This window comes from Protopterus annectens, chromosome 3.part0, assembly GCF_019279795.1.
Source record: "Protopterus annectens isolate FY-2018-M chromosome 3.part0, PAN1.0, whole genome shotgun sequence".
In the NCBI taxonomy this organism is placed as follows: Eukaryota; Metazoa; Chordata; order Ceratodontiformes; family Protopteridae; genus Protopterus; species Protopterus annectens.
In genome coordinates, this window is record NC_056731.1 from 1290904545 (window position 1) to 1290921751 (window position 17207).

Here is a 17207-nt window from a genome sequence, read left to right on the forward strand (position 1 = left end):
TATATATATATATAAATATAAATATATATAGAAAGATATATGTATATATATATATATATATATATACATACATATATATATATATATATATATATATATATATATATATATATATATATATATATATATATATATATGTTACACTAAATATACACATGTATATACCTGGGATATGATACAGCAGTTATGGGTAACATATGTTCAGTCCGGGCATATGTTGGTGGGAGGTCCAATAAACAAACGTCTACCCCCCACCCTCCAGCTAGGCCGGTGAGACATACAGACACGCAATAAAGGTAAATACACCACTGCTTCCCAGACCACCGGCAGGAAACTACCAGTGGGAGAGATCTGCAAGGTCTACACATGAAACATGGACAGAGATGTCCCTTGTGGGACCCCAAAAACTTAGTGACTGGAGCCAGGCCCTGTAATGATTGATGCGACCAGGCTGTAGACTTACACGGACCAGTAGGTTGTGCAAGCCTAATAACACATGAGTTGACACAATGTACGACATGTGTCCCGACACGGGGAGAGTGGGCAGTGTGTAGGGGTGTGTTTATACCCCACCTGTGCCCACAGTAAGGATGAGTGTTGCAGAGGAGTAGCAGGTAGGGGAACTATGGGTATGTGATAATGGGCCTAGGCGTGCAGGAGTTGGCTGGCCGAGCCGTATTAGGACCGTCCCGTGGATGTAAGTATTATTCCAATGTGGGTATAGCGGATGCCCATACCTCCCAAACCTTAAGAGCACATCCACTGGATAGTCCGTATACCATTGGGGGAACACATAGGAACCATATAATTGAACTGTCCCCAATTACCAAGGACGTCCGTGATTACGAATCAGAATCTTACTCTGTCCCAACTAAGCCCTCCTAGAACTAATGATATTAGGAGGAAAGGTAGGGGAATACATGTACATAATGACAACATGTAAGAGTCATAAACAGCATGTACCTCAGACAATGTGTATGAATACATATGCTCTGTGCCTGTCAATGTGTCAGGTTAATAATGCCAAACTTCCAAATGTGTTCCTGCAGTTGTTATGTAGTGTCCCTGATTCAGTGTTCATTCTTCCCCATTCATATGAGAGGTCTGCTACTGAGAGAAAGCGCATATTCTGCCGAATACCTTAGAAAGATGATAGAATAATAGGGTTGGGGTTACCTCCTGTCCACCTTTGGAGGGACACTCCCCTTTGGGCAGCTGTGTCGTGCAAAATAATTGTAATTATGGCAAATGTCCTGTGATTTAGGACAAAAATTTCCTATATTGTCTGTAGTAGTTGCATAAAACAATTATTTTGTATCTGAAACACCTAAATGTTATAAGAAACAGTATAAGCAACTATAATGCTACAAAAATAACCTTTTATTTAGGCAAAACAGTGAAGTACTCTCCTTTGTACGGTCTGTGGGTATGTCTTGCCCTGCAAAATCTAACGTCTCTACATAAAGGTCCTATAGGGTTGCCACCTTTTCAAATGCCGAAAGTGGGACATGTTCTGCAGAAATGTCAGATTTTCCAGGACAAAACATACCTATAGCCATGCATAGTACAGAATTTTACTTATTTGCCCAAATAAAAGCTTATTCTAGTAACATTTGAATTGCTTATGCTACTTCACATAACATAGAGAGGGTTCATATATAAAATAACTGTTTTATGCAACTATTAAAGAAACAGAGGATATCATTTTATCCAGTAATCTCAGGACATTTGCTATGTCTTGATTTTTTTCACAGGACACAACTGCCTAAAGAGGGACTGCCCCTCGCAAATTGGGACAGGTGTTAACCCTAAAGTCCCACCTTGGCCGATTGAAAAGGTGGCAAACCTATAATAGTTATGCAGTAGCATGACTTGGCCGATGGATGTGGCTCCCAAAACTCAATTACTTGTCTGTATTGAAGAGTCTCGGTTCTCATGTATCAGCCAGATGGGAGCAGGTTGTATGAGGAACACACAAATATGATTAATTCACTGGACATGCCGCTGATTTCGTACAGTCAAACGCCATGCCATCGCCTAATGGTCAGCCATTCCCAATACTGTAGTCATGTAATCTGATGTAATAGGCATCACATGGTAATATTGTGGTCCTCGCTCCCACCCAGGGGTGTGAGTATCAGATGCAAGCACCAATGTCGATACATTTGCAAGTGCGGGAGTGAGCGGGTGTAAGCCTGTTTGGCTACAAGTAGGGCTAACCAAGTGTAAGAAGCTGTAACCACAGGTCAGCAGTGCTTAATACCAAGCAAACCCACACACACCCACTCCCAACTGCTTTAATGTGCCTTACTCCCTCCATATCCAATGGCCTTGTTCTGCCCTGCAACCAAATAAATATCCTCTGCAAGGCTCGGAACCAGGACCCTGCACACACAGCTAATGTGAATTACTAATACGCCATGGCAGATACACAGACAACGGACAGTACCACAAACATATCATACAGCACAGTCATTCAACAGTATAGGAATGTATCCCATCATATAGATGTATATGTGAGTGTTTATGTCCAGCATATAGGTACATACATATATAGAGATATATCAGGAACATACCATGTGGCAACAAAGCATTACAAACAAATGAAACGGGAAACACCAGCGATGCCTGTATTATGTATTATTGTTGTTCTATGTGATCTGAAGACTCCCTCAGACAGACTTGTGTCAGTCATACATGCAAATAGTTGTACATTGGCCATATACATCACTCTGTGCATGTAATGTACATTAACGCAACAGTACCTGTTCAATCATTATGTGTGAACAGTACTCTTGCAAGGTGCTGTGTGCAACATCATCATCATGATAACGCTAAATGGGGTAACCATAGAGGGACCGGTAGTGTTGTGTGTACAATGGGGTCATCCTCATCACATGTACCTGGACCATTTATGAGTGATGTGCATACCAGGATTGTGTGCCTGAGGGACAGGGGTGAGGATAACAGGAGTATGTCGTGATGCATATTACAAGGGTTACATGTGTCCAGTGGGCACATGTGTGAAATGGACAGCTACATATAGGGCAGATGTTGTCCTAGGAGCCAGTTGGCCATTTGTTTCTGTAGGTGAGGGTCGAATGTAGGGGAAGGAGTGTAGGTACGGCTGTGGAGGATAGGTAGGGTAGGATCACAGACATGACAGCATACAGGGTTGGTATATGACACATGTGGGGGATACACCCCAGACAGGGATGGGTGTTCAGCATTCACAAGGCCATGGGAACAGTGGGATGGAGGTCCCCAGCCATGGGCAGCTGACATTGCACCTAAACAGCTGCAAAGGAGGCAGTGCTGGGGGCTGTCCAGGAGGGGCAGCATCACATTGTAAATGTGACTCCGCCCTTGAGCTTGCCTATCTGGCTTCGGAACCCCTCAGTGAGCCCCCAACACAACAAATCCAGGACCGCACAATGGCAGACATGTACCTGTCTGGTCCTGCTCCCAGGGGGAACATGCTCCAACCTCAGTGGTGGTACCACCAGAAGGTGGTGCAAAGCCAACAGAGGCTGATGTCCAAGGCTGGGCCGCAGATGTGCCAGTGCCCAGTGCCATGGTCAGCTGAAGTGGGACAGGAGGTTCTGCTGGGACCTCCCAACCCATTCAGCCTATGGTGTTACAGTTTAAACTCACATATGGCTTAATGATAGGCACCAGCATATAGGATTACCTACAACAGTATGCATAGATATCACCATCAACCCAGCACAACAGATGGCATACATTTGTAGAGGGAGCACAACACATGCATATATACTGTATGCCAACTGTACAATGTGTAGTAAATGTGTGACCGCAGCTATGAACAGTTGCCCATTATTGGCTTGTCACTGGAAACTCCAGACAGTGTCTGTCATACCAGTGTTTCATGTGACACATGTCCAGTCAGGGCCGCTATGAGAGTAACACATCCCTATCATCATGTACTGTCTGCAGTCCTCACACTATGCTTCTGCTGTGCACAGATGTGTGTTCAATGTGTAACACAGGAAACAAATGGTTGCACACACTGACCAGTTCACAGATAGCCTTCAGATGGGGGTCCCTCACGAACAGATTACTGTCATGTCTGTATTAAAACATGCAGAATAGCCATTACCACACATGTTAAACAGGCAGTAGTCTCAATGCAGCATAGCTACACTTACATGCTGTAGTCATGTGTGGCACATCACCCTCCTGTCTTTAGGCTATTTCCCACTGTGTATAATGTTTGACGTGCATCCAGATATCATCTCTGATGCCATGTCAGAACACCACATCCAGGTACCACTCACAGCGACTGTCATGGCCAAATACCAACATGTTTTCCATAGATAGTGTACTGTGTTTATCATGTGGATGGCTATGGGAACACCATCACAGCTGTTCCACATGCAATCAGCTAGAAGAGGACTGAAATAGGTGCAGAGGCCATCACCTGACCATGTCCATCACTTACAATACACATGCTGCTGCTGAGCAGGTGCACTCCTTCACATCCACCAGAGAGTGTGTGGTGGGACAGGCAAAGTACCAGGGAAGGGCTTGGACACTTCACCCTAAGCATCATCTGCCACATGCCTAGCAGTACAGGGGTCAAACTCCTGACTGACTACTCATTACTATTACATGTGCATGAAGTTACTACATGTGCCACAAAGGCGACATGTTGCTGTGCTTGTAAGAACATATATGTGTGTAGGTGAGTAACATCTGCAACAGAGATATAGTAGACATACAGTAGGTGTGGCACACATGGCTGTCCACGTGAATGGATGCCAGTGTCACCACAACCACACTCTCTAATGGACATGCATTGACAGTCTTTGCCAGGTCACAAATACGCAACCTAACTACTTAGTTTGCCACACTGCAGTAAAGCACAGGACTACATGCACCACAGGGGACATCTGGAGGTTCTATGGGCTAGGGCATGTGAAAGTGTTTGACATCTGTTGGTATGCCAACGAGGGTTATGCTGGGAGTGACTGTGGTTGGGAGCATCATAACCCACATGCAGACACAAGGTGGCAGTACTGGCATGCATGTATGTATGCATTGCTTCATGGGTGTTTAGTGGTTGGCTGTGCAAGATGTCTGTACAAGGCTGGGTGAGGGTAATCCTTGGCATCGCGTCACCCAACAATGGTGAGCAGTGCAGGGGTGTAGTGTCTGCAATGTCCCACACAGATGGGTACTGCATGACCTGCCCTGACATCGTGGTTACCAATGTGTACGGTCATAGCTTTGCAATGCATGCCATGTCTGTGTTTGATAGTCCTCCACATGGACATTGCCTGGGATGTGCATGCCCAACAATACTGTACAGTGACATGTGCAGGTGTACCTGGTTTGACAGGCACATGTTGTGTACACAGCCTGTTATCCCCCGATATGCCAGTACTGGCCTGGTGTGGCAAAACCTGCTTATAGCGAGCAGGTCGACCCTGCACCTGCATTGATAGTATGATACAGGTATTCTGTGGTGTCAGTGACATGGGTCCATACAGGGCACATGTGTACAGCATTGCATGGCCTCTGTGGATCACATTTGATGGCACCACATATGTTGCAGGCATCCAGTGTGGAACATAGTGAAGGCACAATGTCCCCATATATGTGCCTATTGTACCCCTGTATAGTGTGCCATGTCCTCTGCAGGCCACTGCATTCATACCATGCCTACTATCTGTCACCAATGTGCATGGTACTAGCAACATAGCGGGATATCCTAGGCAAGTTTCTTTGTGCATGGCACATGGGTGTGGGACATATACCGGGTACTAGTAGAGTTGCAAACTTTGTTCACCAGGCCTTTTGCCAGAAGTAGTGGTATGGCTTGCCAACACAGTCCCGTGGCTGACTGACAGCTATACTCCTCGTGAGGTGGCCAATGTGTCATAAGATGGACACCATATAGGAAAACTGCAAAATCCGCTCCCCAAAATGTCCAATGGTAAGACACTCACAGCCTCTACGTAGGCTCTGACAGACAAACACACACTTGCCATGCCCTGTATATAAACCCCTACCTACCATATTACACTGCAGCAATAGGCTTTTAGGGCACGTGCTACAGTGAATACTGGCTTACAGCATGCCTACATGTGTATACGTAGGTGGATGACAACAGCAGGAATGACTAAGGTGGTCATGTGATTTGTACAGAGAGTACATACTCTACAAAGCACTGTATTTGTCTCACGCTGGCAGACACACACACACACACACACACACACACACACACACACACACACACACACACACACACACACACACACACACACACACTTGGCATGTCTGGGATTAGAACACAGACCTAAGTACTTTAGCACACTACAGCATTATGCAGTTACAGAACATGTTATTCAGATTACTGGGTTACAGTATTCCTAGAGGTGTATTTCTAGGTGGGTGTCATCATCAGCCTTGCCAAAGGTGGGTATAAGAATGGCATGGAGTGTGAGCAGACTAAAAGCATTATTCAGTCTTCAGGCAGATGGGGACAAAAACACATATACGCACACACACTTGGGAAGTCTGAGATTAGAACACCAACCTAACTACTTTATTACACTACAGCATTATGCAGTTACAGAACACGCTACCGAGATTATTGGGGCACAGCATTCCCAGAGGTGCATTTGCAGGTGGGTGACATCATCAGCCTTGCCAAAGGTGGGTATAGGAATTGTATGGAGTGTGAGCAGTCTAAAAGCATTATTCAGTCCTCAGGCAGATGAGGACAAACACACACACACACACACACACACACACACACACACACACACACACACACACACACACACACACACACACACACACACACACACACACACACACACATACACACACACACACACACTTGGCAAATCTGGGATTAAAACACCGACCTAACTACTTTATTACACTACAGCATTATGCAGTTACAGAACACACTACCGAGATTATTGGGACACAGCCCTCCCAGAGGTGTATTTGTAGGTGGGTAACATCATCAGCCTTGACAAAGGTGGGTATAGGAATTGGATGGAGTGTGAGCAGTCTAAAATCATTATTCAGTCCTCAGGTAGACGGGGACAAACATACGAATACACACAAACACACACACACACTTGGCAAGTCTGGGATTAGAACACCGACCTAACTACTTTATTACGCTACAACATTACAGAGTTACAGAATGCACTACCAAGACTACTGGGACACAGCACTCCCAGAGTTGTATTTGTAGGTGGGTGACATCATCAGCCTTGCCAAAGGTGAGTATAGGAATTGTATGGAGTGTGAGCAGTCTAAAAGCATTATTCAATCCTGAGGTAGACATGGACAAACACACACACACACACTTGGCAAGTCCAGGATTAGAACACTGACCTAACTACTGTATCACACTACAACATTACAGAGTTACAGAACACGCTACCAAGATTACTGGGACACAGCACTCCCAGAGGTGTATTTGCAGGTGGGTAACATCATCAGCCTTGCCAAAGGTCAGTATAGGAATTGTATGGAGTGTGAACAGTCTAAAAGCATTATTCAGTCCTCAGGCAAATGGGGACAAACACACACACGCACACACAAAACACACAAAATGCCAGTGGTGGGAAAGGAACACCTGCCTATCGACAGATAACAGTTACAATACTACATAGTTACGAGTCACGCCACACAGACTACACATTTCAAGGCTGTCATTATGACCTTCTAGGAATGCGGACATCAACAGGGATGCTGGCAGTTAAGATGTACATACCTGTGAACCTGTGTGTTTAAAGTAGGAATCCATCCTGACCTGGAGTATGCCCATCAGTGGAATGGGTGACTGCTATCACTATGCAGGGTTACAATGGCCATGCCCATACACAGAGGCACATAACCGACACAAGGTGTCACTGGGTATGCTCACACACTTAGTAGCACAGGGCTTTTCGGAATGCACTATGTGTCCATCTACACAAGGTTATACTGGGCATACTCATACACTTAGTAGCACCGGGCTGTCTGGGATGCACTCTGATTCTAAACACGGAAGGCCACAGTGGCCATGCTATTACAGTTAGACATAAAGAACACATTGTAATGGGCTCTGGTGTTAGTAGTTGTCATTGTTAGCAGGAACACTGCTCTACATGTATCTGTCTTTTACACAACGTCTGATGCTGTCCGTCACCTTAGATGTACCATCCTATACCAAGCACAATTCCACCACTCACAGTGATGCCTTGCTAGGAGTGAAAACTGCTTGACCAACACAATGAGCCTTACTAGGAGTGGCAACTGCTTGACCAACACAATGAGCCAATGTCCTGCTGTAACTACGAGGTTGTCCAAAGTTTGTCATTCTGGGATGATATGACTGACAGTAGACAGGCCTTTGACACAGATCACATGCATCCATGATTCAAGGGAGTGGGGATAATACCCAAGTCGCATTCGCCCATATAGTGCCATTCCAAGGCAAATGTCCAAAACACAGAATAACACCCTGACACCTAGAGGACAATTGCATTGTATGCTTATGCTAACCAGTGCTAGATGTGTAGCGTCCATAATCACAGCTGCTCAATCTAGATCCAACAATGGGGAGAACTGACGTCTGTGCAGTGGGGAACACCTAGCTGAAGGCTCTGTAGTGCACAATAGCACTACCACCATATACCTCAGAACCAGACATGTGGGCCATAACACAGGTACGGACCACTTCAGGCGGTGGTGTCCCCACATACATAGAGGTCACTCACATGTACTGACTGGTACCCCCGTGAAAGGCATCACAGATGAGTCAGGTGCAAGACACAGTGTCAAATGCTGCATTCTAGGATGTAAACCCCAGACATCACCATGCCCTCGGACCACCAACATACATCCATACAAGTTGTAGGACATATAAGAGTACACCACCATGTGACCCTTGACCAGTGTACTGTGCCAAGCTCTACATCAACTGTAGAGAGTACCCATGTACTGACACAGTTACATCATGTGTTTTGCAATGTAATAATACCACTGTCTGTAACCAGGTCAGCTGTACACATACCAGGGGCCCTCAGTTATTTACAGCATTAGCAGATGACTGTTACTGTACACCAGTACACACCCTCATGTTTGGATATGACATACATGCACCTGCCCTGGATATGTACAAGCCACACACACACAGCATACATGAAAATAGCATAGCTGTTGTTGTCCTTTCTGCAGACAGGTGGCTACAGCCATTACACACATGCACATGGAATGTAGGCTCATAGCTGCTGAATGCTAACAGTACATGGGGTGGGATATCAATGTTAACAGAGGTAACATTCTCTCTGTACCGGTCACCCATTACACCTATCATATCATACAACAGTCCATGTGTTATGTATGTTATTACACATGTCCACCAATTGCAATGCCTACAAACATTCCCAAATGACAGGATTGTAGGACCGACACACATGTACATGTAGTGGTGTGCGTTCAGATGCCATGCATGTGCAGTTGCAGATGTATGCAGGTGATGTGTATCTTAGTACATCATGCAGTTGCAATGCAGCCTCAACATTGCCAACTGTATATGGTGATATGCTGAATGTATGGAAAGATGTACCTCAGGTATGGACAGATGTGTGGAAATAACTAAGTGGTGGGGCATCTTTGCAGATGGATATTTGCTGAGGACAGCTCACAGGTGTGTCACAAGTGGTCCTACAATAACCTGTGTAAACGGTAAGCAATGGTTTTGTTAATTGAGGGGCATAACACACAACATAGACAGTGGTCAGGGTGACACTGCAGGTAAATCACTTGACACCTTTAACAGTTAAGACCTTCTGTGTGCATATATCAGCACTGTTGCCAAAGGAAGCGTCAGTATACTTTGTAATGTGGGCAATACTGCTGTAAGTCTGTCATACATATCATGAGCTAGGCAGGTGTTTGATTCACAGTACTGGCATGTGTGGTTGTGTGTGTGTGTCCATATATGTCACGTATGGTGGAGAATACATCTCAATTGTTACTCCATCTCCTGTACACTAGTGTAGACATCTGCAATGTAGAAAGCAGGACATAGGCATGGGCGTGTATCTCACACATGGGAGGTATCTGTATGCGAGTGACATAGGTGTATTCAATAGTGAATGCCACAGTGTGTGTGTGTGTGTGTGTGTGTGTGTGTGTGTGTGTGTGTGTGTGTGTGTGTGTGTGTGTGTGTGTATGTATGGCTGTCTGGTCTCTGGAGTGAGGATGTATGTTACCATACTGAACTGATAAGACCCCTCCCCCCATCCAGACGAAGCAATCTACTATCCATGTTGATGTCTCCGATCTTTGGCCATACTGACAACCTGTACATGTGTATTCTCTGCGGTGCATCATGTAGGTGCACAGTACTGTAATGATGATTTGCACATAGGCAGGGGTCCTCACCTCAACAGTAGCAACTGTGTGTGAGTGTGTGTTACTGTGTCGGTGAATCCATGAGTGTGTGGGTGACACTGAATACATGTGTGTCAATACCTGAGTGTGTGGGTGCAGTTGTGTGTTGGCATCCTGTCATGGGAACGTGTATTACTGCTTCCCAATGAGGCATCACACTTTCCACTGGCCTTTACCCTTGTAATCAGCTAGATCGCTCTCTTACCTCACCACTCCATGTAACTGTACCTGTGATGTCACCCAGTATGGATGTTACATCTGTAGCCACAGTAGCTTAATACACAGATATCATGCTCTTGAATGAGTAGACGTGTTTGGAACATGGGACGTTCTCACTGTGATGTGGCAGCTACAAGGTGCATGCTGGTATATTCATACATACCTGTGAGTAGTCCACATTGACATATGGGACACGGACTGCAAACACTGACATCCACCGGCATGTGCAATTAGACCTGAAGGAAGAAAGCAGAGCATCATGACCAACATGCAGTTATTGTTGTTACACAAGACACATATTGTTAACAGTACAAAATGCATTGTACACCTGTAGTACATGGTATGTCTGCTGCCTGCAACAGTACTCATCAGTTTTAAACTACACTTATCTTTCTAGTCTGTTCACCCTGTGCATCAGACCATATGAGCATGGTGTGGATGTCAGGGATGCGGAACAGGCATCATCATATGCACAGGGCGATAATGTTTGCCAGAGGTCTAGGCTGCACCATTGGATGACATCATGTGTGTGGGTTAGGGCCTTTGATCTAATTGGGCATGTGTGGATGTTATGCATGTGTGTGTTGCGGTGCCCTACATATGTTTCTGGTGTGTGCGTGTATGTATGCACACAGTTCTGGCATGTGTCTGGCCTACACAGGGGTATTATTGACAGCTGCGGACTGTACAGGCCAGGTTTTACAGTTCACGGTGTCTGGCCACGGACATGTGACCTGTGCCTGCCAGGGGTTGCACGGGAACTACAAGGCAGAGGTGCAGATTGGGTACTGTCTGGTGACACTTGTCCACTGGAACCGTGTCCCTGTTGGGACAGTCCAGGGCCACGTGCACATGGCCGGCTGTGTTGTGGTGTGGACAACACAGCATCAGCTGCACTGCTGCTGCTACCGCCACTATGGTAGCGGACATGTGAGGTAGCTCTTTCATGTAGACTTGAAACAGGTGATGTAGCAGGCCTACGTCCACGCACCCGATGCCTCACTCCTACCAAATGTTCCAACACAGACAGCTCACACTCGCGGACTGTCATGCTACGGTCAGGGACTCCAACCATGTCACCCAACTGTCTATCCAAAGCTTCAGCAATCTGCTGTTGAGCATTTACCATTGCCTGGATGTTGTTGTTTAAAGAATGGACTGCAGCCCTCTGAAGCCTCTGATCTTCTCTGTTGTGCAGTTCAGCACGTGCCTGTGCCTCCATTACAGCCTGAAACATGCGTCTGGTGACACCAGCTGCTGCACTCTGTCTTACAGGGGCATGTTGGCCAGAGGTCCTCCTATGAGCAGCACTGACCACATGCCTGTGTGGGGCATCACCAGTCAGTTGGCTGACACCATGGTGTGCAGGCACACCTTTAATAGCCCCCACACTTTCCTGTTCCAAGTTACCACACGCCAACTGTCCTTCCTCTATGCCACTGGTGATGGGGTATGTGTAGGCATGGGATCTGTGTGCGGGGATGAGGGGGTTATAGGTGGAATGGCAGCCAATGGCACTGATTCAGCCCCTGACAACCCTGCCTGTGCCTCAATCATATGTTCATCATCACTGCTAGAGTCTGTGGGAACACTAACATCAGATGGACCGCAGGAGGGCAACACACCTACATCACCTATGAGGGGCAGACAAGAACTGTAAATTACAATCTATATAATGGACACAGACACACAGACAGACACACAGACACACAGACACACAAACACGCTATGGCACCCAACATGCATGTGATATGACAGAAGGCATGCAACATGCATGTGATACAGCAGACGGCATGCAGTGCAGACAATAATAGTCGTAATTATCATACATCGCTGGGTTGCACACAACAGCATGCATGTGTCATAGTGGAAGGCATGAAAATTACACAATCATAGGAGTAATTAGCATACATCCCTGTGTTCCACCATGTAGACCAGCACAGGTTAACAGTATACCTGCCTGATGTGTGGCATATGATCTTGACAATCACATGTGGTATGACATGTGATCTGCTGATGTGTGCAATGACATGCATACATGTTTAACACAATGGTGTCCTGTCAAATATACAGTGGGGTAATGGTGTCCCAATGCAGTATTGTCTGTCCACCCATATATACTGCACATTTAGCTGATGTGCATGGCCATTGCAGGGAATCATGAGGCATCTCTATTGCTATACAGTGTGAGTTACAGACACAGTTCATAGCCATGACTGTGTTCAGATACAATATATATATACTGTGGAATGTGACCCACGTCACACTGAGGTGTATACACACTAAACCATGATGTGGAATGTGTGACACAGGTCATTGAAGGGTATATGGATGACACCCCTGCACATCTGCAACCATATTTCTGCTGCCTGGAAACTATGGTCAGGCATGGCAAACTCGTCGGTACACCATGTCCCACATGACATCTGTGTACCACACAGACACACACACACACACATGCACACACACGCGCACACACACACACACACAAACACTCACACACACACACACACACACACACACACACACACACACACACACACACACACACGAGGAGCAAGTATGACATTGATGTCCGACACCAGCAAGGGGAATGCACTGTATCTGTGGGCTGATGTGGATACTGTGCAGTTGACTGCTGTCATGTCGTGACACACTCAAGATGTTCAACACATCTTATGTGGTGGATTGATGTCATGCCTACACAAGATGTGCACAGGCCTGTAGGATGTCTAGTGTTCCACATCTGCAATTTAACCATTACACAAAGGCCATAGTTGGACCATGTGTAGCCATTGTATGACAGGGTGTACACACAAGCACATCACGTCTACTGTGTGTGTTGCTTCATGTCTCTGGTCATCCTCCATGACCATGTGTGTACATGTGTTGGCCAATTTATTGTGACGGGTGTCTATTTCACATCTCTGTGTTGTCCCATATGACATACACCCATAGATGTCATATGCTCCACTGACGACAGGGTTATGCAGACAAAGGGTGGTATGTTTGGTTTGTGGGATATGTTTTTCTGGATAGTTAGGCAGTGTTGCAGGCAGGCCACTAGATGTCATGGACATGTCAAGATAGCACATCACATTGTGTGACATTCATAGCAGGGCTATGATCCACAACAGTGAATCCTCCGGGCTGGCTATACTCCAGCTCACTGTGTAGTACTGTTTGTATTCCCCACATATGTAGTTCCGATCTGTGGTACATGTCCCTATAGTGAAGAGCACCTCCACCATTGTATGCACAGCTGTCCACACATCTGGCAATGCCAGTTTGTGAGGATTTATGTCGGTGATTCACATGGGTAGCCATTGTGATGCATTGCAGGTCCAACCTGTATATTGTGACAGGACCATACATTATGTGTACATGTGGTAAATTGCCAAATGGCAGATAGATCTGTGCATTACGATGCCTGATAAATAATAACATTCTCACCTGGAACAGGCTGCTGTCTCAGCGGAATGCCAGAGGTACCTAAATAGGAGTAACACAGCAGTATGAGCTTTATCCACACATGTATGATACCTACAGGGAGCAATGTTCATGTTAACACATACACCAGTACATTAGGCTATGTATGGTGTATGCACATGTGTGCATACACAGAGTAGCATACTATAGTATGCGGCATGTGTATATACATGCCTTGCATATGATGTTACATTACATATTGCACAGTGACACATGCAACTATATGGAATGTAGTTGTTATAGGTGCAGTAGGGACTTACCAAGCAACTCCAGGCTCTGTAGTTGAGAAACACCTACCTCCATAATATCGGCTAAGGCTTGTAGATGTTGTTCTGCAGGTGTCCCCAGGTTGGTCAGTAGCTCCTCGGTTCATGTGAGTGGAGGCTGGGTTGGCGGTTCACCACCTGTTGCACCTTGTTCCCTGGTGATTGCATTCTCACGCTGTTTCGCCCATCTAATGTGGTCTGTACAGTGTCTGCACACCTGCTGGTATGTGCGGTTGTGGCCACCCACATCATTAACTCTCCTGTGAAGTTCCATCCATAGGGCATCCTGCTGCTGTCCATCCTGTGGCACATGACTGAACAGGATATCATGATCCACAGGGTTATTGATACAGTTACCATGCGGTCATCACACCATGTCTTATAGGGGGGGCAATGTTCAGCTTTGCTGGACAGGAATGCATAGTATGGCAGGACTATGTAAAGTGTATGGGACAAGGATCTGTCCAGCATGTGGTGTTCCTAGTACTAGGAAGGTGGAAGTCCATGAAGTATGTGTTTGAGATCAGGATGTGTACGTGCAGCATGTCCAACATCATTGGGTTGGACATGGATTTATTCAGGGTATGCATCATGCTACATAGTGGAGATGGGGAATGGGAAGTCTGGTGTAGGCCATCTGAACATGGCCAATACCCCTTAAAGGAATTATGTGATCTGATATGGGGCACTTGAGTGTTGTGTATGGCTGGACAATGATCTCTATATTCATGGATGGCACCCTGTCATGATTAGGGTTGCACATATGATTACCTGACAGGTGTGGTGACGTAACTATTAAAGGAAAGACAACTGCCCAGCTGCATCCCTTACACACAGTGTCCATTATGTTGATCGCTGCCTAGGTGGTAGTTCATGGGTACAGGGTTATTAACATAAGGGTGAAAATGCAATATGTAGCTGTCAGATTGTGGCTATATGTCACACACACCTCACCCACAAAGCCCCTTATGTATGTTGTCCACAACTCTCTGAGTTGGCTATTGTTCCTAGGTCATAGTCATTTGCATAATTCAATAGGCAGATGCCTTCTGTTAGTCTGTGTGATATGGACTACAATGAGGGGGAGTAAAATTAATTAACCCTGTCTTACTGTAGTTGGCACTGGTTTGATGTCCATGTATTATTCAGACACTTTATGTAGTGTTGGTTCTGCCAGCAGTCCCATTGCAAAACACTCCTGTGACATAGGAATGTGCATCTAGTATACTGAGTGTAGGTGGAACACAGCATGGATGATGATGTCTTATGACCTGGCAAGGTTATGATATGCAGTGTGAAATCAACCTTACTGTCATCTACATCTGTACTGCTGACATCAAATAATTTGATCAAGGTTCATGGCCTTTCAGACCAGACTCAGCAGGGTAGTAGTGCAGTACTTCCCATTATCAGTGGTGTCTCTCCCTTTGTGTGTTGTGGTACCTGTTGGTGTGCATCATACAGTGTGTACACAGCATGACATGAAGCTATGTTTTACATGACGTGTATGTGGAGAGCAACTTGTTTTGCCATATGTGTATGATACAACCTGGGATATGGACAGGTCCCATGCACTCTGAGTGCAGCTTGTACCTGCATAGTTGTGGGTACAGGTGCTCTGTGGTGTACATGGATATATGATTGTGTACCTGTTGGGGGGGGCAGTGTGTTTGTTATCCAAGACCCTATCTGTATTGCTTATTCATGTTCAGCACTTGTTCAGAATTTGTAAGCACTACGCAAACTACTAATTAATATAGCACTTAATCTTTCTCATTACCTAGAGGTAAACAGGTTTTGTACATACTTTTCTCACTTGCTTAGAGTAAAATAGCTCTTGTACTCACTTTCTTCACTTATCTAGGGGAAATTAGTTTTATATTCAGGCATGTCCAAGGGTCAGCTGCCAGTGTTCTCTTCTGTCTAGCTGATGAATCTGGACATCTTGAGGCAATGTAGACATTGCCTCGTGTACACAGACAACCCTCTCTGCCTACCACCCAACACTACAACCTGTGAGAGATGCACTTATCTAGCCAAACTGGAGGTAAAGCTCTCTCCAACCAAGACTGACCCTGACAGTCATGTGGAGAAGGTAAACATTTGCACCACATCACACTCATCACATAGTCTCACTGAATCTACCCCACCATTAATTGGGAAGACTACTCGTGTACCAGCTCATTAGCTCAACGCTTTCTGGAATTAGTAAACACCAATGCCCTGGATCAACTTATCCACACACCCACCAGGGGCAACAATATCCTATACCTAGGCATTACCAGCATGAGTGACCAGTGTTCCACACCTGAAGTCAACTCCTTGTTGGTCCGATCTGACCATAAGCTGAACACCCTTGATATCCACATCCCGCCCCACCCCCCATTAAGGGAACCACGGTATAATATGTCTACAAAGCCAACTTCATGCTTCTTAAGACAGACGTGGTGAACTTCATGACACCCATGCAGATGGACAATACAGTTACAACTGCTGAATCCTAAACAAATGCACTCTATAAGCACTTACACAAGTGCATGGATCATGCTATCCCAAACAGAACCAAGATGCTATACTCCTAATTAAGGAAGCCAATCTGGTGGTCCCCTGCCATAAACAAATTGTACAACAGAAGGAAGACACTGTTGCAAAAGAGAGTACAATCCTATGTGTGGAGGAGCTCCCTGGTCAGCCTCAGTAAGAAGGTGCGATCCCTTATAATATTCTAAAAAGCTAGCTACGGAAACAAAAATGCTATTAATTCCAATGACAACCACAAAGCATTCTATAGGTATGTCAAAT